Source organism: Macaca nemestrina, chromosome 16 (assembly GCF_043159975.1).
Source record: "Macaca nemestrina isolate mMacNem1 chromosome 16, mMacNem.hap1, whole genome shotgun sequence".
Classification (NCBI taxonomy): domain Eukaryota; kingdom Metazoa; phylum Chordata; class Mammalia; order Primates; family Cercopithecidae; genus Macaca; species Macaca nemestrina.
In genome coordinates, this window is record NC_092140.1 from 24,427,336 (window position 1) to 24,450,068 (window position 22,733).

At 34.8% G+C, this 22,733-nt stretch overlaps 1 long non-coding RNA gene across 4 annotated transcripts in view; it reads right to left on the reverse strand.

Moving 5' to 3' along the window:
* Window positions 1–10,270, reverse strand: part of LOC105477040 (uncharacterized) — a 406,578-nt gene extending 396,308 nt beyond the window's left edge. For all 4 annotated transcript variants that reach the window (XR_984421.2, XR_984427.2, XR_011614689.1 and 1 more), the window contains exon 1: window positions 10,261–10,270. This is a non-coding gene — a long non-coding RNA (uncharacterized lncRNA). The remainder of the gene's footprint in view (window positions 1–10,260) is intronic.
* Window positions 10,271–22,733: the final 12,463 nt, after the last annotated feature.

Sequence of the window (22,733 nt, forward strand, 5' to 3'; positions counted from 1 at the left end):
CCGGGTTCAAACGATTCTCCTGCCTCAGCCTCCAGAGTAGCTGGGATTGGAGGCACCTGCCACCACGCCCAGCTACTTTTTTTTTGGTTTTTCAGTAGAGACAGGGTTTCACCATGTTGGCAAGGTTGGTCTCAAACTCCTGACCTCATGATCCATTCACCTCAGTCTCCCAAACTGCTGGGATTACAGGCGTGAGTCACCATGCCCAGTCTATTTCTTGTTTTCTTACCTGTACTCCAGAAGAGAAGGTGGCCTACTGCTTTCTCAATAGCAATAGACTAGCTCCAGCCTTGCCAAGCAAGTGAATATTATAGACAGTGAATTATATCTTCTCCAGCTAGGTCTCAGCCTCTTCTGAGATTATCTTCCCTTGGATACTCTCCCATGTTGAGCTTCCTTATATGCTATAGGTTTCATTTTATCATAGCTATTAAACCTTTACATTAAACTGCTTGTTACTGTGTGTTTTTTATATCCTTACTAGTTCTGAACTGCTATATAGAGAAGTATACATTAATGCAGATTATATAAAGCTTAAGGATGTTTAATATGAGGAAATTGGAACTCTTAAAGAGTTTCATTGTTGTTGTTTGTTGTTGCTTGTTTTTTCCTTTATATGAAGAAAACTTGAAACATACATTTTGTACCAGATTATGTTTCACAATACTAACTAAAGTGGTGGCAAACTACATTCTCTCCTATATCTGTGGCATTAAGGATCCAGAGTGGTAAACTCTTAGAGAGAAGATTTGCTGTAAAATTCCTAAGTATTTTGTTGACTGCTGACAAAAAGTTCAAATCATTGAGACATATAAAATACTAGTTTCAAAACCTTAACTCAGAGACAGAGCTTGTATGCATTTTCAGCTTAAATCTCTGCATGAAAAGTATTTCTTGCAATATAATACAACAATCGATTCATATGAGGAAGACTGACTGAAATAAAAAAAAAACAAGGGACACAAATATGTTTGCTTCTTATTGTGATCTTTGCACTTTGCCCTGGAAATATTTTTGTAAACATATCCTGAACAGTAATAACTATACAATAATATCAGACTAGCCCATAATGCACAAGCTAAACTAAAACATTTCTGAATCTTTATAATGGTCTTGATTCCAGTTCCATAAAGAAACCTATCTCTAGATGATAATAAGATATTCTAACTAAAATAGTTAGAAATGTTTTAAAAATATAGTCATTATACAACCATCTGGGCTTTAAAGCAATACTGAATTTAAGTTTCAATTAATTGGAGAAAGAGAAAATTCACCTGAATTCTCATTTCCCCTTCTATTCTTCTAAAGAGTTAGAGAACCGAAATCTAACAGGTAGTAAAAGTGACAAATAAAAACATATAGAGAACCTCTAACATATTGTAGCAAACCATTACTAGAAATATGACAATGGTATCTCCTGATTTTATTTTATATTGGGCCTCTAAAATATTAATATCAATTTTAATATGAGCTTTAAATTATTTAATATGCTATTAATAATTTTGTTACTATCAAAAACTCCATTGCATGTACTCCAGACATCAAAGACTTATTCAAAGATTGAAATGCTTGTGAATATGTGTCTTTGCCTACTTGCAGTAGCTGCGAGACAGGAGGTATAGAGCTGTATCCCCGCGAAACCTTGTAGATATCTGTTCTATGACTATACCTGTATATACAAACATTATGTGAAAATGCAAACCATTTTTCCTCTGATATCTAATTCTCCCTTCCACTTTGTAATTTCTCTTCAATCTCACTTTAGAAAAGTTCTCCTCAAAAAGTATCTTCCTCATGAAATTTAGTATATACTTCTTGCTATGGTAGTCAAAGGGCACAATTAACGGAGAAATTATGTAGGCATAGCTAATTATATCTTCGATACATTGGAACTTAAGTGATTGAAACAAAGTCCAAGCACCAGGAAATGTGTTCATTACAGTGACAACTGCAATGTGTTGACTAGTTTGTTTATCTCTGTGACCTTTGCTGTAGCTTCTGGTACTCAATCCTCCAGGGTTCCTCTGGGAACGGCCACTTCAGCAAGTCTAATCCTTCACCTTCCTAATGATTATAAGAGGCCCAGGTTTTTGTTGTTTTTTTTTTTTTTAATCACTGCACTTAAAAGTACACAGAGATATTCTGTTGTTTGAAGTCCATTGTTTGAGTATATTGCTTTCTCTTTCTGTCTGGGCTTGTCAGATAAATAGATCAGTTCTCAAAATCCCCCAAAATGAAACATGGGCTAGAATAGAGAATTTGGTCATATTTCTACTAAAGGTTTGCTGCAGCATGTTAATGGTTCTCTACATTTTTGTTTGTCCTTTGTACTACATGTATGATTTGGTTATTTTATATGCTTAGCTGAGATTTTGGGGGTTATTTTATTTAGCTTCAGCTACCAATATTTTAAATAAAAGTCAATTTATGCATTTTTTTCATTTTTATGTTTATCAGTAATCCCAAAGACATAAGAAAGTTTTATGCAATAATATCTTAAGCTTTAAGAAAGATAAAATACCCTTCTACCCTGGCGTATTTGACTTCACAATTTTTCAGTATTGTCTTTAATTATTAGATGCTCTTATTATTTCATTAAATGAACCATTTTAAATACTTATGTGTTGTGTATGTGTGTGTCTATATATTTCTGCATGTATATGTATAAACACATATAGGTGTGTGTACATATATGTTATATATATACACATATACACACACACATACACACGTATGTTAAAGGTGGCTCATTTAATGAAATAAGAGAATCTAATAATTAAGGAAGATATAGGAAAATTGCAAAGTCAAATACGCCAGGGTAGAAGGGTATTTAATACATAATACACTTCTTAATACTCTTCTATACATATAATACTCTTCTATATATACATTTAATTATATCTATATATAGAGAGAGAGAGAGATATGGGGGGAATGTTATGTTTGCAAAGATAACACAAAGGAGAGATTAGTCAGTTCGTGTTGAATAAATTTAGTTAACAGGGTAAAGTGATTTTACCTTTACATATCAATTGTGTATTACTGGTTGTGTTTGTTAAACTTAAATTATTATTACAATTTTGGGATATTTTATCTTTGTTCCACTTAAGATGAATTACTGGCCCCAAAATGGTAATGATAAAAATGCAACCACAGAACTCAGAAAAAGAAATACAGAAGTTTGTGGTGAATACAATCGTGCAAGTACAAATAAATCAGCAAGTATGAGTTTTTCACACAGGTATCTGAAAACAGGTTTGAGTTGGAACTTAGTGGCTCAGTAATCCATTTGTCTTTAATTTGCAGTGTGATCTCTTTCAGTAATTTGTTTTAACAAATGAATGCAATGTTATCAAGGTTTTCATTCAATTTTTATAGAAACACAGTGGCAGTTCTAATAAAATATATTTTCTATATTTTCTCTGAATGTGTTATGATTTTTCAGCTTAGGACAGAAAATTTAAGAAAATCAAAGGGGCAGTCTTCAAAGGTTATGCCCTTATACAGCAAAGATAAGTACGTGCAATGTTACTGCCAAGACGTTTATAATGTCAAACACAACAATAATACTAAATTGTGTGTTATGTAAGAAAAACACAATGTGTTTACTAACAATTCTTTCTCAAATGATACTATTCAACATTTCACAATATGAATTACATAGTATCAAAGAGCAATTGCCATTATTTGGACTTGGTGGTAGGTATTTCAACTTACAATTTAATAAATCCTCCCATGTGCAGAACATGAATTGGCTCCTGCCATGTTTGTATTCAGAAATAAAAGAAAGTACACAGTTTCTATTTATCATTGAAATCATTGTAGGTGAGAAGATTTTCTTTTTTAACCATGTTAGGTATTATTTGAGCTGTAGAACTTCTAGAAAGAAGTGCTTTAGGACAGTGCTGATAGAGCATCAGCTGTGTATAAAGCAAGCAAGATGAGGCATCCCTAAGCAAATAGAAGATGGAACTAACTGCCAGTTCACACACCACTGGATTATTCAATAAAACAGTGGGCGATCACTTGCACAACTCATCTGGATTCAGTGTTAAAGGAATATTTAAATATTTTGATATAATCAAATTATGGTCACAGATTATGTATTCACAACACATGGTGTCCACCCCAACAAACAGTGAAAACAGGATATAAGTGTTCACCTCAATAGGCTATATCTGTCCATGTTCATCTCCATACACTATGTCTGTCCATGTTCAGCTCCATATACTATGTCTCTTCTTGTTCACCTGGATACATTATGTCTGTGTATGTTCACCTTGATGCACTACATCTGTCCATGTTCACGCTGATGATGCACTATGTCTGTACATGTTCACCTTGATACACTGTGTGTGTCCATGTTCACCTTGATGCACTGTGTCTGTGCATGTTCACCTTGATACACTGTGCCTGTCCATATTCACCTTGATACACTGTGTCTGTCTATGTTCACCTTGATGCACTATGTCTATGTTCACCTTGATACACTATGTCTATTTTCTCCTTGACTCACTATGTCTGTGCATGTTCACCTTGATGCACTATGTCTATGTTCACCTTGACTCACTATGTCTGTCAACTGCCCACATAGTTATTTCAATGCGGAATGAGGTTATATATTGTTGGTTAAGACCAGTTAATACTATTTCTTTGAGTTCAAGTGGCTTATTTTAAGGACCTGTCTCTCTGATCAGTGTCAGAGTAGGTTACATACCCGTTTAGCTCATAACATATTTCTTATGAAGAAAGTGCAAACGTGCAATGTCTTTTTTATTATGGTATGTTTCTGTTTAGATACAAAGGAGCACAGAAAATGATATTCTATAAGAAATCTCTCCACGGGTCCATTTACTTTCTGAGCATTTAAACTACATGAAAAAGCCTTCAAATACTTGATGTCATGTCTGAAAATATAAAATCGTAAATTAGGTAAATCTAATATAGTAGTAACAAGAAATGCAAAAAGCACATGAGAAATCTAATCTAGAGTTTAAGTTGTCATACATTTCACATAATTGGTAAATATTATTTAAATATCAACTCTTAATAGAAGTCAATTATCATAATCAATTTTAATGCACCAACTATTTATAACTTAAGATACATATAGGCCAGGCACAGTGGCTCACACCTGTAATCGCGGCACTTTGGGAGGCCAAGGTGGGAGGATCACTTGAGGTCAGGAGTTCGATACCAGCCTGGCCAATATAGTGAAACCCCATCTCTACCAAAAATACAAAAAATACACCAGGCACAGTGGCTCACGCCTTGCCTGTAATCCCAGCACTTTGGGAGGCCGAGGTGGGCAGATCACTTGAGGCCAGGAGTTCAAGACCAGCCTGGTTAACATGGTGAAACCCCGTCTCTACTAAAAATACAAAAATTAGTCGGGTATGGTGGCGCGTGCCTGTAATTCCAGCTACTCGGGAGGCTAAGTCAGGAGAATTGCTTGAACCCAGGAGGTGGAGGTTGTGGTGAGCGGAGATGGTGCCACAGCACTCCATCTTGGGTGACAGAGTAAGACTCCATCACACACACACACACACACACACACACACACACACACAAAAACCCAGGCATGGTGGTGGTGTGCACCTATTCTAATCCCAGCTACTCAAGAGGCTGAGGCATGAGAATAGCTTTAACCTGGGAGGTAGAGGTTGCAGTGAGCTGAGAGAGCACCACTTCACTCCAGGCTGGGTGATAAAGACAGACTCAGTCTCAAAAAAAAAAAAAAAAAGATATAAAGGATGTTTTGCTAAAATTGTTGCTTTTCTTATGTATTGTGAATGTCCATGAAATTGTTCCTGAAAATATTAGTAACTAAGTGAATAAGTTAATCCTAAATTAACTGGTCAATGTTTTACAGCATGAAAACTAGCCCTTTTTAGAATAAGCACCCTGAAAATGAAATGACAATAAATAAAAGTAAAAATTTTAGACTATTCATGTCAACTCTGACATGAGTAAGCATGAGTAGCAATAATAATGATCATCTGCTCAAACCAAGTATAGTCTTTTATTTTCTGATCTAAATGACTAAAACCCTTTGTCATCTGTAGACGACAAAGAACCTTAAACATCAAATATGCCTGATAACATAATAATACATCCTAATGAATCAGGTGACACAAAATCTAAATAACCTGTTTTTCAGATGTAAAGAAGCTGCCATGTTATATTTTCTTATCTAGTAAGCAACTTCAAATAATACAATTTTTTTGTCAATTTAAAAAAGAGTTTAAAAAACAAATGAAAAAATCTGAATGTAAAAAGGGATGTCATATTTTACTAATATTCTAGTATATCACTAATATTTTGCTTAGAAAGCAAGAGTTAGTGCTGCAAAGACAGATGCTGGAGAAAAAATCTGTTTGGTTTGGGTTTGAATTAGGAACCTATCTTCTATTAGCACTACTTTATGAATGTTACTTAGCTGATCTGTGCCTTAGTTTTATTTCTATAAAATTAGAATCATATAGCAACAGTGTGGTAATATCAGGAAATTTGAAAAATTTTGAAAGGATGAGAAGGTGATATAAACAGATCTTAGTGAAAGAGTCATTCAATTCAAATAAATAAAGTCATTTGCATTATTATGAAGATAGTCTATGTTTCACAGAGAATATTATCATATTTTAAAGACAGCTATTCCCAAATTAATCTTTAAATTAATATCCTAGTTGAATAAAAGAAAACCTCAATTTTAAAAAAGATATATGAAAGAAAGAATCATAGTCCTGAGATCAACTGATAACCACAATGGAAATTTGCTTAATAACTATATTAATACACACTAAAAAAAAAAACCTCATAACATTCAAGATAATTCTGCCAAAAAAACGAAAAAAAAAACAAAAAAAGAAACTTCTACAGAAAGAAAATGGAAAAGTATATAAATAAGCATATGAAGAGATGTTCAAAGTCACTCGTAGTTAAGAAAATGCAAATTAAAGCAATAATGGGTTCAATTTATCTTTAACAGAATGGCAAAATGTAAACAACTATAAAATGCCTTACAGCAGTGGAGAATGTATGAATATGAACATTTATGCACTGAGGGTGAAAATATAAATTTATTTTACTCAGGCAAATATAATTCATTAACCCAAAATTTTATTCCTATTTATAAGGAGATACATCTTCCCGGAAAATTATGATTTAAAGACATATAGGAGAATGTTCATCACAATGTTAAATTGTTAGCTAAAGACCGGAGGCAATTTGGGATTTTTTTCACTTAGTAATGGATAATTAAAATATTATACATGTATGCTGAGAGTATAAGCTCAGAAATATGAATACACTAAAAATTGAGTGAAAAACAAATAGAGGGAATGATTTGATTTACTATTTACATATAGGCAAACATTCCTAGAAAACTGGGCATATGTGACTATATATATATATATGGCTTATAATAACTAAAAGTTCCATGGTGTTTAATATGAAAAATTGAGAAAATGAAAATACAAATTATACTATGTAGTAAGATTATGATGGACATTTTGATATTGAAGAAAAAAGAAACAGAGTACATTCCATAGTTTTTGATACAATCTGGATTCTTCTCCATATGCATATGTGTATGGATATACATCACACATAATAAATCAAATTACTATATCAAAATGTTCCTTTATATATATACTCACAAAATGCAGACAAAAAAAGACTAAAAACAAATACATTGATATGGTTTGGGTCTGTGTTCCTGTTAAAATCTCATGTCAAATTGTAATCCCCAATGTTGGAGGTGGTGCCCGATGGGAGGTGATTGGAGCATGAGGGTGGTTTTCCTCTTGGTCTGCTCTCATGATAGTGAGTGAGTGCTCCTGAGATTCAGTTGTTTAAAAGTGTGTGGCACCTCCCCCTTCTCTATCTTCCTCCTGCTCTGGCCATGTGAAGATGTGCCTGCATCCCCTTCGATTTCGCCATAATTGTAATGATGCTCCCCAACCATGCTTCCTGTATAGTCTGCATAACCGTGAGCAAACCAAAACTCTATTTTTTGTAAGTTACCAAGTCTCAGGTATTTCTTTATAGCAGCATGAGAATGAACTAATACATACATAAAATAAAGGAGTAAATGGTAGATAAAATGATAAGATGTAAAAGATTATTATGTTTATCTTATTTAAAATTAATGTGAATTCATTTTTATCAGAATAAAAATAGCCAAATTTAAAAATATGTATTATTATTTCATTTTTGTTACAAGCAATATACCAAATTAATTTTTTTTTATTGGTTTGTGTTTTGAGATGGGGTCTTACTCTGTCATCCCAGCTGGAATGCTGTGACTGACTGCAACCTCTGCCTCCCAGGCTCAAATTATCCTCTCACCTCAGCCTCCTAAGTAGCTGGGATCACAAGAGCATGCCACCATGCCCAGCTAATTTTTTTTTGTATTTTTGGTAGAGATGGTGTTTCTACATGTTGTCCAAGTTGGTCTTGAACTCCTGAGCTCAAGCAATCTGCCCACCTTGGCCTCCCAAAATGTTGGGATTATAGGTGTGAGCCACTGTGCCCAACCTAAATTAATTTCTTAATGTCACATCAATTAGAAATTGGGACCTCTAGAAAATATGTGTTTACTATCAATTCATTTTCATCAGGTTTAATTTTGGCTTGAAATTTTAGATATTTTTGCTCATTGATGTGGCAGTGGCATTTGATACTTTATAGAAAATATTACTTTTAACTTTTTAAATTATAAAATTAGATGCTACAGAAAGATTTACCTTTATTTCACTATAATTTCAAGACTATTTTATTTCCATTCACTTTATTTTAATACGTACTATTACTTAAATACTCCTATCTTAAATTAAAACACCCTCACATCTTGATAACACAAATAAAGAGAGGTGAAAATGCGTAGCATGCTAGCTATCGTTATTTTCACCTCACTATTTATTTGTGTTATCAAGACATGAGGGTAAATGTTTTAATTTAAGATAGGACTATTTAAGTAATAGTATGTATAAAAGTGCACTTTTGTGTAGATTTTATGTATTATTTTATTTTTACAACAAACTTTGGGAAAATAATCATTATGCTAACTGTGTTGGCGATTAAGGAAACTGAGATGCATATATGCCGTGCAGCTAGAGGATAGATTAGCTATAATCCAAACTGAGAACACCTGGCTTTATATTCACTGCTCTTGATACTTAGCCCTACTCTCAAACAGAATTTTGGTTTCTATAAAGAAGCACTGTGAATGATTTTTGTAAATTGTCTCAGTGACTGATTCAAATATCTTATTTAAATGTAATCTTCCTATTGAGAAACTAATTTTTGATTATCACTATGGACTACTGATGTAACAATTAATAGAGTGGTCTTTTAAAGGCGCCCAGAGTCTAGAGAAATACCTTAGTGCAAATGTTAAAAGTAAGCGTATCTGCCACCCAAAACACAAACATCAAAGAAAAAATAGACCAATTGGACTTCATTAAATTTAAAATGTGTATGTTTCAAAGGACAACATCATAAAGTGAAAAAAGCAATCTACATAATAAAGAAACTAATTTGTCAAGTCATATGCTTGACACAAGACTTTTATCTAGATCATATAGAACAAATCTTGTAACTCAATAGTGAAAAGACAAACACCTCAATTAAAAATGAGCAAACAAACTGAATAAACAATACTCAAAAGGAGACTTGCAAATATCCAAAAAGCGTGTGAAAATATAGTGAACATTATTGGTGAATCTGGGACATGAAAATTAGACCCGGCCAGGTGCGGCGGCTCACGCCTGTAATCCCAGCACTTTGTGAGGACGAGACGGGCGGATCACGAGGTCAGCAGACAGAGACCATCCTGGCTAACACGGTGAACAACAGTCTCTACTACAAATACAAAAAATTAGCCGGGCGCGGTGGCGGGCGCCTGTAGTCCCAGCTACTTGGGAGGCTGAGGCAGGAGAATGACGTGAACCCGGGAGGCGGAGCTTGCAGTGAGCCGAGATCCGGCCACTGCACTCCAGCCTGGGCGACAGAGAGAGACTCCGCCTCAAAAAGAAAAGTAAAAAGAAAAAAAGAAAAGGAAAGGAAAGAAAATCAAACCCGTGAGATATCACTTCACACTCACTGGGATAGCTGTAATTTTAAAAATACAGATAATGACAAATGTTGGTAAATTGTGAAGAAATTAAACTTATATACACTGCAGGAGGAAATGTAAAATGGTGCAGTCACTTTAAAGCACAGTGGGGCAATTCCTCAAAAGATAAAACATAGACTTACTCTGTTAGACGGCAAGTTCACTTCTAGATATACACCGTAAGCAGGAGTCCCTATCTTACCGGCTGCAAACCGGTATCTGCCTGTGGTCTGTTAGGAACTCGGCCGCACAGCAGGAGGTGACGGGCTGGGAGCCTTACTGCCTGAGCTCCGCCTCCTGTCAGATCGGCAGCAGCATTAGATTCTCATAGGAGCACGAACCCTATTTTGAAACGCGCAGGGGAGGGATGTAGGTTGTGTGCTCCTTAAGAGAATCCGACTAACGCCTGAAGATTTGAGGTGGAACAGTTCCGTCTGTGGAAAATTGTCTTCCACAAAACCGGTCCCGGTGCCAAATAGGTTAGGGACTTCTGCCGTAGAGAAATGAAGGCGTATGTCCACACACATACTTGTGCACAAATGTTCATAGCAGCATTATTTCCTATAACCCAAAATGTGGGAAAGAATAAATATCCATCAACACAGGAATGCATAAACAGATATGTCATGTCTATTATGAATAATAAAATATCACTCAATCATAAGAAGGAACAAAGTACTGATGTTTCCTATAATATAGATTAACTTTGAAAACATTTTGCTAAACAGGGAAAGTAAGTCACAGAGGACCACATAATGTATGATTCTATTTGCATGAAATGTTCAGAATAGGTAAATTCTTAGAGACAGTAAGCAGATGGCTGCTTTGCTGGGACTGGTGGGGTGAGGTGGAGAAAAAAGGAGGTGACTGCTGGTGAGTACATGGTTTCTTTTAGGGGTGATGAAAGTGTTCTATAATTGACTGCAGTGATAATTGCACAGCTGTGTAAATATTATTTCTTAATCTTTTGTAACAAATTTAAATAAAACTATGCTTACATCTAAATTATACAAATAAATACAGAGGTTATAATAATCATGACTAACATATCGCACTTACTAGATTGCATACACATTTTTGTGTCTGTAAATTGTACACTTTAAATGGGTAAATTTTATGGGGTGTGAATTATTTTCTTTAATAAAACTACTAAGAGAGAGACACAGAGACAGAGAGAGAGCTCCATAATCTTAGGTTTTGGACATGGTGAGCAAGACCCCTAGGATAGGCTGTAAGCAAAACTTGCAGGAGAGTGATGGGGAGCCTAGGGAGGGTGTGAAGCTGAGGAAGGTCTCAATTGGATTTCTCTGTTTGACAATCCTATTTTCTCCCTGGCGATCCCCTATCACAGCACCTTTATTCTCTAATAGTGTGGTTATGTCATTAACATTATTTTCCCACCAACTCCACCCAATTAGGGGCTTCTGGACTCAGTACCTTACAGCCTTAATGACCAGCCAACAACCAAAACAGAATCTTCAACACATATGTATTGACTAAGTGTGCAAAAAGGTAAAAGAATTAAAAAGAAGTACAACTGCTTATAATAATATTTTATTACACTGATGGAAAATTATTACTATAAAGACAATTTTCTTTCCATTTAAAATGTCATTTCCACAGTAAAAAATAAAATTAAATACACGTAATGGTGTAAGTATGAAATTCAAGAGGAAGGGTTGAGAGGTTACAATTGATTTACTAACTGCCACAATTCCAGCCTATCAGAAAATTAAACTGGAGCAAATTGTTTAGTATTTCTGACTCCTGGTTTTCTCAGTTATCGTATAGGAGTAATAAAGGTACTTGTTTTCTTTCTTTTTTTTTTTTTTGGCAAAAGAAAGTCCAATCAGTTATGCAAATTTCTTATAGTGGTGATCGTGACCCGTTCTTTTTCCTCTTTTTCTTTCCCTTTAACAGTAGCCATAACACCAGTGTACAGGAAATTTAGGTAATGGTTAAGTAAGCCAATGTATATACAACTTCACCTCCGTAAAATTATTATGACGTTCACCTACTTTCATTATAAATATATGTGTATGTGTGTGTTTGTGTGTGTATTTTCAAAGATCTGACAGGCAATGGAAAGGAAAAAAGAATTGTTGAAAGTATTTTTCCCGCTGGGCTTGTTGACTCACACCTGTAATCCTAGCACTTTTGGGGAGACCGAGGCGAGTGGATGACGAGGTCAGGAGATCGTCCTGGCTAGCACGGTGAAAACCCATCTCTACTAAAAATACAAAAAAAAAAAAAAAAAAAACAAGCAAAAAAATTAGCCGGGCATGGTGACATGTGCCTGTAATCCCAGCTACTCCGAAAGATGAGGCAGGAGAATCGCTTGAACCCGGGAGGCGGAGGTTGCAGTGAGCCGAGATCGCACCATTGCACTCTAGCCTGGGCAACAGAGTGAGACTCTGTCTCCAGAAAATAAATCAATAAATAAATAATAAAAATAAATTTAAAAAAGAAAAAAGAAAAAGAAAAGAAAGTATTTTTCCCTATATTAGGAACCTCTAAGACATTTTCTGATTTTAATATCCTTTAGTAGGAACTTTTTGTTTAAAACTCTGAACATAATCAGAGGATTCACCTAAAAATATTGTACCAACAGCAGAAAAATCATAACTATGGTTGTTACCACTTTGATTTAAGTTTTGGTAGATCCAAACATTCCAAGTAGAAGAGTTTTAACAATTAGGTGTTTTGGTATGTAAGCACAAACACATGATTACCTCAGTTAAGTGTGTGACTAACTTTAGCACTATAACTGCTAAAATATTTATTTTATGTAATCCAAGATAATCATTATTATTTTGAATGTTATTGCTGTTTGACTCTATGTACTACCATATATTAAGACTACATTCCATAATGATGAGGAAGAAATATTGGTATGATGGTGCCAAAATATTATTTACTGAAGCTGCAACATATGTCAATCATTCAAATACAACCTTTACCTATAATTCATTTATGATTTCTATTTTGCCGTTGAGGGGGCCCAAGTCTTTGAGTGATTAGATGAAATCCCAAAGGCAAGGGATAAATGTAGTAAATAATAGTTATATATTTTTACCAAGGCCTCATAAATTTTTCTAAATTATTTAACTCCTACATGTTATAAACAAGATACACAGACATATACACTGTACAGCTTTCACCCTTAATACATAAGAAGTGATACATTCTTCTCTTGGATAAATAAAATGTATTCTAATTTTATAAACTTGAATTTTTAATGTAATATACACTCAGTAATTCTAACTCAGCTTTAGATGTTTTATCTGTATTCAAATTTCCTGCTGTTTAAAATATTTTGTCTATAATAAAAGTGTTTCATAAAAGATATGGGAAGGTTGTCAGAATCAAAATGGAGTCATTACTATTAGAAGGAAAAACAAAAACTGACAAGTAGAATCAGGGAAGGCTATGAAGAGAGGATTCTCATGCCCGTTTGCCTGAAGACAAAAAACTGTCACAAAAATCACAACCTTGAGCAAAGATCACTGCAACCTGAGACGTAACAACGCTTCTGAAAGGACATCTACCCATCAACTACCTGTCCAACCCTGGGCTGGCATCACCCTCATTAATGATCTTCATCGCCAAGGATAATTATTTCAAAACAATTATGCAATTCTCTATATTTTCCTTTAAAAACCTTTGTCTTCTTTTACCTCCCAGCATATGTACATAGTTTACTGTAACACATGTATTCCCTCAATGTCCTATTCCTGAAAAAACATTGTTTCCTGTTAGAGAGCTTCTTTCTGTTTTATTTAGGTAGACAGATGCTTCATATTGCATAAAAACAAATAAGCCAAAGCTTCCTATCACTTGTAACGTGTTCTTTTTCAAATATTTTTAAATATTTTTGTATTTTATTTTTAAGCTATATTTTTTCAATATTTGAGATGTTAAGGTTTTTAAAAATACGTGTTGAGTAGATATTTTGCTTGACCTCATCAACATTTCACCAAAAATAAAACTTAGCATTATGAACAAAGCAGAAACTCAGTATGTTCACCAGGATAATTAACTGTATCATAGATAAAATAGCTCTTACAAGAATAAAATAAAGCAAATGAATGTCACATAACCTTCTTTTTTATTTCTTCTATTGATGTAGGGAGACAAAAATAAAACAGTGTGGAGAACAAAAAGAACCTCTCAATAAATTACTCTAAATCCTAAGTTAATATGCATTTTACACGTTGGATTCATGTTCTATCACTACATAACAAATTACCATAAATGTGATGCCTTACAACAATGTCCATTTATTAGTTCACAGTTCTTTAGGTCAAACTCCATGCAAGTTCCAATGTGCTTAGGAACTCAGAAGGCCACATTTGAACTGTTGGATGGGTTGGGCTCCTACCTGATAACTTTGGAGAAGAATCTTTTTTGGGCTCCTTCAAGCTGTTGGCAGAATTCAGTTGGGTATGTCTGTACTGAGATTGATGTTACTATTACTTCCTTGATGGCTTTTGACCAGGCATTGTTCACAGATCCTAAAAGTTGCTCTCTGATCTTTGCCTAGGCTTTATCCATCTTCAAACCCAGTAATGGCCCATGGAACGCTTCTCATGCCTCAAATCTCTTTGTCTTCCCATTCTGCTGCCTGACTTTAAAGTGCTCACATGAACAGTGCCACAATAAACATATCAAAGACTTGCAAGCAACCCAAATGCCCATCAATCATAGACTGGATAAAGAAAATACGGCACATATACACAATGAAATACTATGCAGCCATAAAAAAGGATGAGTTAATGTCCTTTGCAGGGACATGGATGAAGCTGGAAACCATCATTCTCAGCAAACTAACACAAGAACAGAAAACCAAACACCACATATTCTCACTCAAAAATGGGAGTTGAACAATGAGAACACATGGACACAGGGAGGGGAACATCACAAATGGGGGACTGTCAGGGGTTGGGGGGCTAGGGGAGGGATAGCGTCAGGAGAAATACCTAATGTACATGATGGGTTGATAGATGCAGCAAACCACCATGGCATGTGTATACCTATGTAACAAAGCTGCATGTTCTGCACATGTACCCCAGAACTCAAAGTATAATAAAATATATATATATAAAATGTGCTCATTTGGTAACAGGACTACATTTGGTAACATAATCACAGGAGCAATATCTCAGCATGTTCACAATTCCCATCCATACTCAAAGTGGAGAGAGTTGTGCAAGAGCAAATGTCATTGAGGGCCATTCTTTTTATTTATTTACTTATTTTCAAGATGGAGTTTCTCTCTTGTTGCCCAGGCTGGAATGCATTGGGCGATCTTGGCTCACTGCAACCTCTGACTCCCAAGTTCAAGTGATTCTCCTGCCTCAGACTCCTGAGTAGCTGGGATTACAGGCATGCACCACTCTGCCTGGCTAATTTTGTATTTTTAGCAGAAACTGGGTTTCACCATGTTGGTCAGGCTAGTGTTGAACTCCTGACCTCAGGTGATCCACCCACCTCGGCCTCCCAAAAGGCTGAGATTTTTGGGAGGGTGAGGTAGGAGAATCACTGGAACCCAGGAGGTGGAGGTTGCAGTGACCCAAGATTGTATCAATGGACTCTAGCCTGGGCAACAAAGCAAGACTCTGTCTCAAAAAAAAAAAAAAAAAAAAAAAAAAAAAAAAAAAAAAAAAAAAAAAAAAAAAACCTGTCTAATTAGAATGAATTAATATTTACTTTGGCATTAAATTATATTTTTTATTTCTAATACTTATTCTTTTAAAATAGCCCTATATATATATCAAATATTCATATCTCACATTTTACAAAACAAATTTAAAACTAAATAAAAACAGTAGTAGTCAGAAAATTCATAATTTTATAACTAAATTGTCTTTTGTCTTAAGAAAACAAAATGTTCTGTTCTTCCTCTATATAAGTTTGAAGATGTTTTCATTTGTTTCTTAATGAATACATTGTTTTTTCTTTTGAGACAGGGTCTTGCTCTGTCACCAAGGCTGGAGCTCAGTGGTGCAATCATGGGTCACTGTAGCTTCACACTCCCTGGCTACAGGCATGTACCACCATGTCCAGTTAATTTTTAAAATGTTGTATGTGTTCTCCCTATTTTGCCCATGGTGGTCTCAGACTCCTGTGCTCCAGTGATCCTCCCATCTTGGGCTCCCAAAGTGTTGGTATTATAGGTATGAGTCACACATGTCCTGCCACATACATGATTTTAACTGGTTTTGTAAATTTGATCATATCTGATCTCTTTTCATTTTTCTTAAAACTACTATCTATAATTGTTAGCTATTGTCAAAATAATTTTTAATAACATACCACCCCAAAACTCAGTTTCTTAAAACAATTATCTACCAGTTTTACATCTGTTGGTCAGTAGCAATTTAGTGACACTAGGTTGACTGGACTTTCTAATCTGGGCTTCTGGATCTGCACATTGGGTTCAGATCTGTTCCACATGTCTCACACGATTTCTAAACCTGCTCCTACCCAGGCAATGTACCCTGTCTTTAAATGTGTCATTTTATAGCCCAGGATGAGGCGAGACGGCTACCTAGGATGCAGTCTTCTCATTGCAGTTTGTTGTAGCCCAATAGGATGAACCTCTGCTCATGTTACATTTACTGTCAACACAGTGGATGAATTCATTTACGTGATCCAACCCAAATAGTTAATTAACTGGGTCATACACTCTTCCCATACTGTGTTCATACCAACGGTGTGAGTGTATGAAGCTATTGCAAGTTAGGAAAAAAATGAAATCAATAATTTAGTCTATCAAACCATCATTAACTCTTTCAACCAATTCTACCGCTTTTGAAAGTTGGCTCTGAACTAAACAGAAATATAATTAATAATGCTCTTAGTCCTGTCTTTCCAGCATGGGCACCTGTTCATTCCTGGGGATATCTTTTCTACTTCCATCAAGTTTCTATGTGTAGTTAGGTTCCCAAGCTAATTTGTTTCAAACACTTTTAAACATACAGAATTTACTCTTCTATTAATTTATAATACAAAAAAAAAAAAGTTTAATGTGCTGTTTTGTGACACTCCTAACAACAGATCAAATTTGATTCCCAAAGAACATTTTCTAGTCATGTTACCATCAGGGGCATCTTAACTAATTTTGAAGCAAGTCTATGCATTTTATATAATAGAGTTATTCAAATCCTTCAATTTACTTAAGTTGCCTATAGAGTTTTGAGCATGGGTTAGTAAGTATAAAAATATTCTTCCAGCAGAATCTTATGTCTTACTTAATGGAATGCAAAACCCTATTGAATTACTTGGGGAGTAACCTCCTTTGCTTTCAGACATCATTTCTAGAAAATTTATGACATATATAACTATCTTAACCTTACTATAAGAAAATGATTTTTAAAGCTTTCTCATTGTGTTTTCTCTGGCACTTTCTTTCAATCCTAAAATGACCATTGCATATTTCACAAGACTTGCTCCAGTTGTATGCTATAACTGATATTCTTCTCCTTAAATAGATGTGTGTTGAGCCCTGCGTTTTATGCAGATTTATCACCAAAGGACTCTCAGATCTTTTCCATGGTTGGTAGTTGGCTACCGGGATTTTCTTTAATTTACCTGTTTAAATCTCCTTAAGCACCAGATCCTTTCTTAAAACCTTTTATATTTTTTGAATAGCCATGTAATCATAATTTGTCACTGCATTAAGATCTAAAAAATTTAACTAACCTTCATGAAGTGGGTAGGGCTAATGTCAGAATAGATGTCTAAATAATTTTGTTAAGAGATGAAAAAAGCCTCTCTTCTTGCTAACAGTTTGGCTAGAATATCCTCTAAATATCTCGTTACTCTACAATATTGTGTCTTTAAGGTATTTATTTCTGTCCCATAAGGATTAAATGTTATATTTTTTTCATTTGTTGTCCCTGCTGTGTGAATTAGAGTAGGAAAATGAATAAAGGAAGTGTAAAAATATCACTGCACAAGCTATTAACAAATTTTTATTATTCCTTATTCATTTTCCTACTCTAATTCAGTTTTCCAAGCATAGAAATGATTCTTTGACTGAAAAACTTTCATTTCAAATTCAGATACAAGAGAGAAAAAGAATCACAATAGAAACCTAATAGCAGTTTCTCTTTTTCTTAGTTCTGCAATTCTTCGGAGTGAATGGGTAGGATAATGAGAAATGACTATTTTTATTAAGAAGGCTAGATAATGATTTAGATGAAAAAACAAAACAAAGCAGTTCTCTTAGTCATAAAAGCATATCAGAGATCTAATAGTTTTGTCTTTAGCTCTCATATGTAGTAGGCATATGCTTTTCTCTTACAATATTTTTTAGGGGGGCTGGACAGAGTCTCGCTCTGTCGCCCAGGCCGGAGTGCAGTGGCCCGTTCTCGGCTCACTGCAAGCTCCGCCTCCCGGGTTCACGACATTCTCCTGCCTCAGCCTCCTGACTACCTGGGATTGGGACTACAGGCGCCTGCCACCACGCCTGGCTAATTTTTTATATTTTTTTTTATAAAGACGGTGTTTCACCGTTAGCCAGGATGGTCTTGATCTCCTGACCTCGTGATCCACCTGCCTCGGCCTCCCAAAGTGCTGGAATTAACAGGCGTGAGTGAGCCACTGCACCAGGCCTTCTCTTACAATTTTTTGTATGACAAAAGCCAGTAAACAGATGTTTTTTCTTATCGTCTGTGTGTATTTTCTCCTTATGGTTTCTTATAGAACTATCATTCAATGAAGTAGAACCATGCTTTCTCTCTGCATGTGTCTGAAAAAAAAATTGCTGTTAACAAAACACATGTGAAACAAAAGGCTAATGTTATTCTATAATTTCATTGAAGTTTATTAGAATGATTGCAGATAGCAAATGGTTTTTTTTGAGGGATGATAAATGAAAGGTAAGTAAAGTTTTATAGACTCACCTAAAGTCACATAGCAAAGCTGTATCTACAACTTAAAACACCAGGTCTTTCTTCTAAAACAATTTCTATTTCCCCTGACCACCATGATATAAAAATATGATAAATAAATCAAATTAAAACTATGCTGTCTATATGTCATAAGAAATATATTTTCATATAGGTATTTTTGAGCACTTTATTCATTTATTTCACAATCTATTCTGTTGGAGTCTGTCATCGAGACACTAAGATAGAAATACCTGATAAAGAAAAGTTTATCCTGTCGTGAAGCTTATACTTGAGTGAGAAAAATAGAGAAAGTATAGACTGAACAAATAATTAAACATATTTACACATGGATATCTTCACTGGGGAAGACTAATTTAAAACAATATAGATTTATGAAAGAATGCATTTTCATGAGGATTGTTAGTGGAAAACACACTAATGTGAAATTTGAAACTGGATTTAAATGGTAAAATTTCGGAGGTTAAATAAGATTATTTGAAAAAAGTGACTAACAGACAAAAATGAATAGCTAATACAAATACTTGGCTACAGTACCTAGAATGCTGACTAACAGTAAATATTATGGGTTAAGTAAAAGGAAAGCTTAAGAATGATTCTATGTTGTTAGTTTTACCAACTAGACTAGTACCATGCATTTTTGTTTTGTTTTGTGAGACCGAGTCTCACTCTGTCTCCCATGCTGGGGTGCAGTGGCGTGATCTCTGCTCCCTGAAACCATCATCTCCCAGGTTAAAGCAATTCTCATGCCTCAGCCTCCTGAGTGGCTGAGACTACAGGTGCCTGCCATCACATCTGGCTAAGTTTTGTATTTTTAGTAGAGATGGAGTTTCACCCTGTTGGCCAGGCTGGGCTTGAACTCCTGGCCTCAAGTGATCCGCCAGGAGGGAGGATTAAGAAGAAATCAATCAGAGCTTCTAGAATTGAAAAACTCACTAAAGGAATTTCAAAATACATTTGAAAGTTCTTACATAATTTGGTTATTTCACCTGTGATGGCTTTATATTGTATCAATTTGGTTAGGCTAAAGTAAGCTGCCTGGAGCTCCTTTTCCTTTAAGTGTTTGCTTAGGGCAGGCTTGAATTGAGAAAAAAATATAAAATTCATGATTGAACCTAACTCACTCTAACATTTAATGATGAAATCTCAGAAAAAGAGATTGAAAAGGAGTGGCTAGCCATGACAGGGGGAAGGGCAGGCTAGTATTGTGTTTTGAAAGCAAAATACATTTCTCAGCCTCTCAGAAATACAAATTTGTCAAATGCTGTTGTAAAGTCAAACATACTTGGATATGTTTTCTTATATAGAAAAATCTTGCTGTGAATATTAACAAAATAATTGTATGATTCCTTGAATTCAACATGGGGTTGAGAAAAGAATTTTTTTATCAATGGGAAATGAGAGAATGTGATTTTATACTTATAGAATTTATGTAGTAGAGACAGGAAAAAGATGATACTGAAAAATGAATTGTTTTAATAGTCAAATACTCTGGAAGGAGAGGTAAATATGTGGTTTATGAGAGAAAAGAGCCTCACTAAGGACAGAAGCACAGTGTATGCTGTAAATATCCATACAGTGATATGTTCATGCTAAAAGATGAGAGAAATCCTATATAATTGTGATTATATTTTTTCAACTTCTTTGAATGATTCAATAAATATATTTTTGACTAAACTCTGTAGAAAAAAAAGTAAAAATAAAATCAAACAAATTTCATGTGGCTTAAATTCTTTTGTATTGAAGGAGACATACAATGAAAATAGTATTTAATACTTAATACTAAGGAGAGATACAATAAAATTAATATTGAATGCTAACTGAGCTTGTGGTATGTGTTACAAAAGAAATATATATCTCAGTTGCAAGGACAGTGATGAGACTGCTATTTTACATATTATGGTCAAAGAAGAACTCTCAGTGGAGATGACAATCGAACAAAAATGAGTCAAATGAGAAACAGGTCACATGATTATTTTGAGACAGCATTTAAAGAGAGAAAACATCAAGTACAAAGACACTGAGTAACTCTTAGTGTGCTTCAAAATTTGAATTGTGGCTGAAGTAGAAAGGGAGTGAAAAAGATTTGTAGAAAATGAGATCAGAGATGGGGCATGGAGACAATTCATTCAGAGTCTTACAGTCACGTAATTAAGCATGCATTTTAGCATAAATGTGATGGGAATGTAAAAAAGACTTTGAGTAAAATTGTGAAACACTCTATCGTGTATTTAATAAAAATTTATATAACCATGAATGACAATGATCTTTAAGAAGGAGAAGGTGAAATCTAGGTGAATGGTTAAAGAATTCAGGTCTGGTTACTTATCTAGATAAAGCAGCTATGTAGAGAGAAAGTGTGAAATATAATGTCCATGTAAAGGAATTTGTGTTTGAAAGGAAGAGTGACACCCAACTGAGCGATTTAACACATAGGGAAGGAAGTAGGTAGATTTAGGCATGTATCTGCTTTTTGAGTTTGAAGAGTGAATATGTTTTCCAGTTTCACATTATTTTTTCACTATAATAATTAATAAGGCCTCTTTTCATTTTCTTTTTTTTTTTTTTTTTTGAGACGGAGTCTCGCTCTGTCGCCCAGGCTGGAGTGCAGTGGCCGGATCTCAGCTCACTGCAAGCTCCGCCTCCCGGGTTCACGCCATTCTCCTGCCTCAGCCTCCCGAGTAGCTGGGACTACAGGCGCCCGCCCCTGCGCCCGGCTAATTTTTTCTATTTTTAGTAGAGACGGGTTTTCACCATGGTCTCGATCTCCTGACCTTGTGATCCGCCCACCTCGGCCTCCCAAAGTGCTGGGATTACAGGCGTGAGCCACCACGCCCGGCCCTCTTTTCATTTTCAAAAGTATCTAAGTTTAAAATAGTAATTATAGAGTCATCCAAAATTAAGAGTGAAAGCAGACATTCAATCTCAATAACCACCAATTATTTTTATGTAAAAGGAGGCCAAAATATTCCATGATGATATGTGTTGTGCCGTGTGTATGGGGTGGAGTTTTGGGGGGAAGCTGTATTTTGAAAGAAGGAATAAGGATCCTTGGTAAGATTTTCGAATAACTTTGGGGTAATGGGACAGGAATATATATGTATATATATATCATGAAGAGAGAGAAAGAAAGAAAGAGTGTGTCTGTGTTTAACTGTAGTTTTAAAATCTGTGATGTAATATATAATCATAACCAGATATATGGCTCTTATATCTGAAAGTTTACCTTGCTAATGAAAGTCTAATTTCAAACTCTTGTAGCAAGTATATTATTTCCAAAGTAATTACTTTTGTGAAGTTCTAAAAATGTATTATGTTAATGGACTGATAGCATAAATGAGTTCCCTTTTTATTACATGTACATATATTATACATGTGTGTATTTTTAAATATACATGTGTGTATTTTAAAATATATGTATTTCTGAAATTCTGTGTGTGTGTGTTTGTATTCTGCAATTGTGTTGGGTATCCTGTTACATAAACACTTGAAGTAGAAAATCTTATAGTTCTTCAATGATCAATTTAGGAAGAATCTTGAATTTTTACCTGTTTATCTCCTATTGTAATCACCTTTAATATTATTTCCAACATAAAATACACAATAAAAGATATTAAATATTATCTATCATTGAAATTAGTACATTCACATATCAACAATTGTATGTAGTGTTTATTCTTGAAACTGCTGAAAGAAGAAAG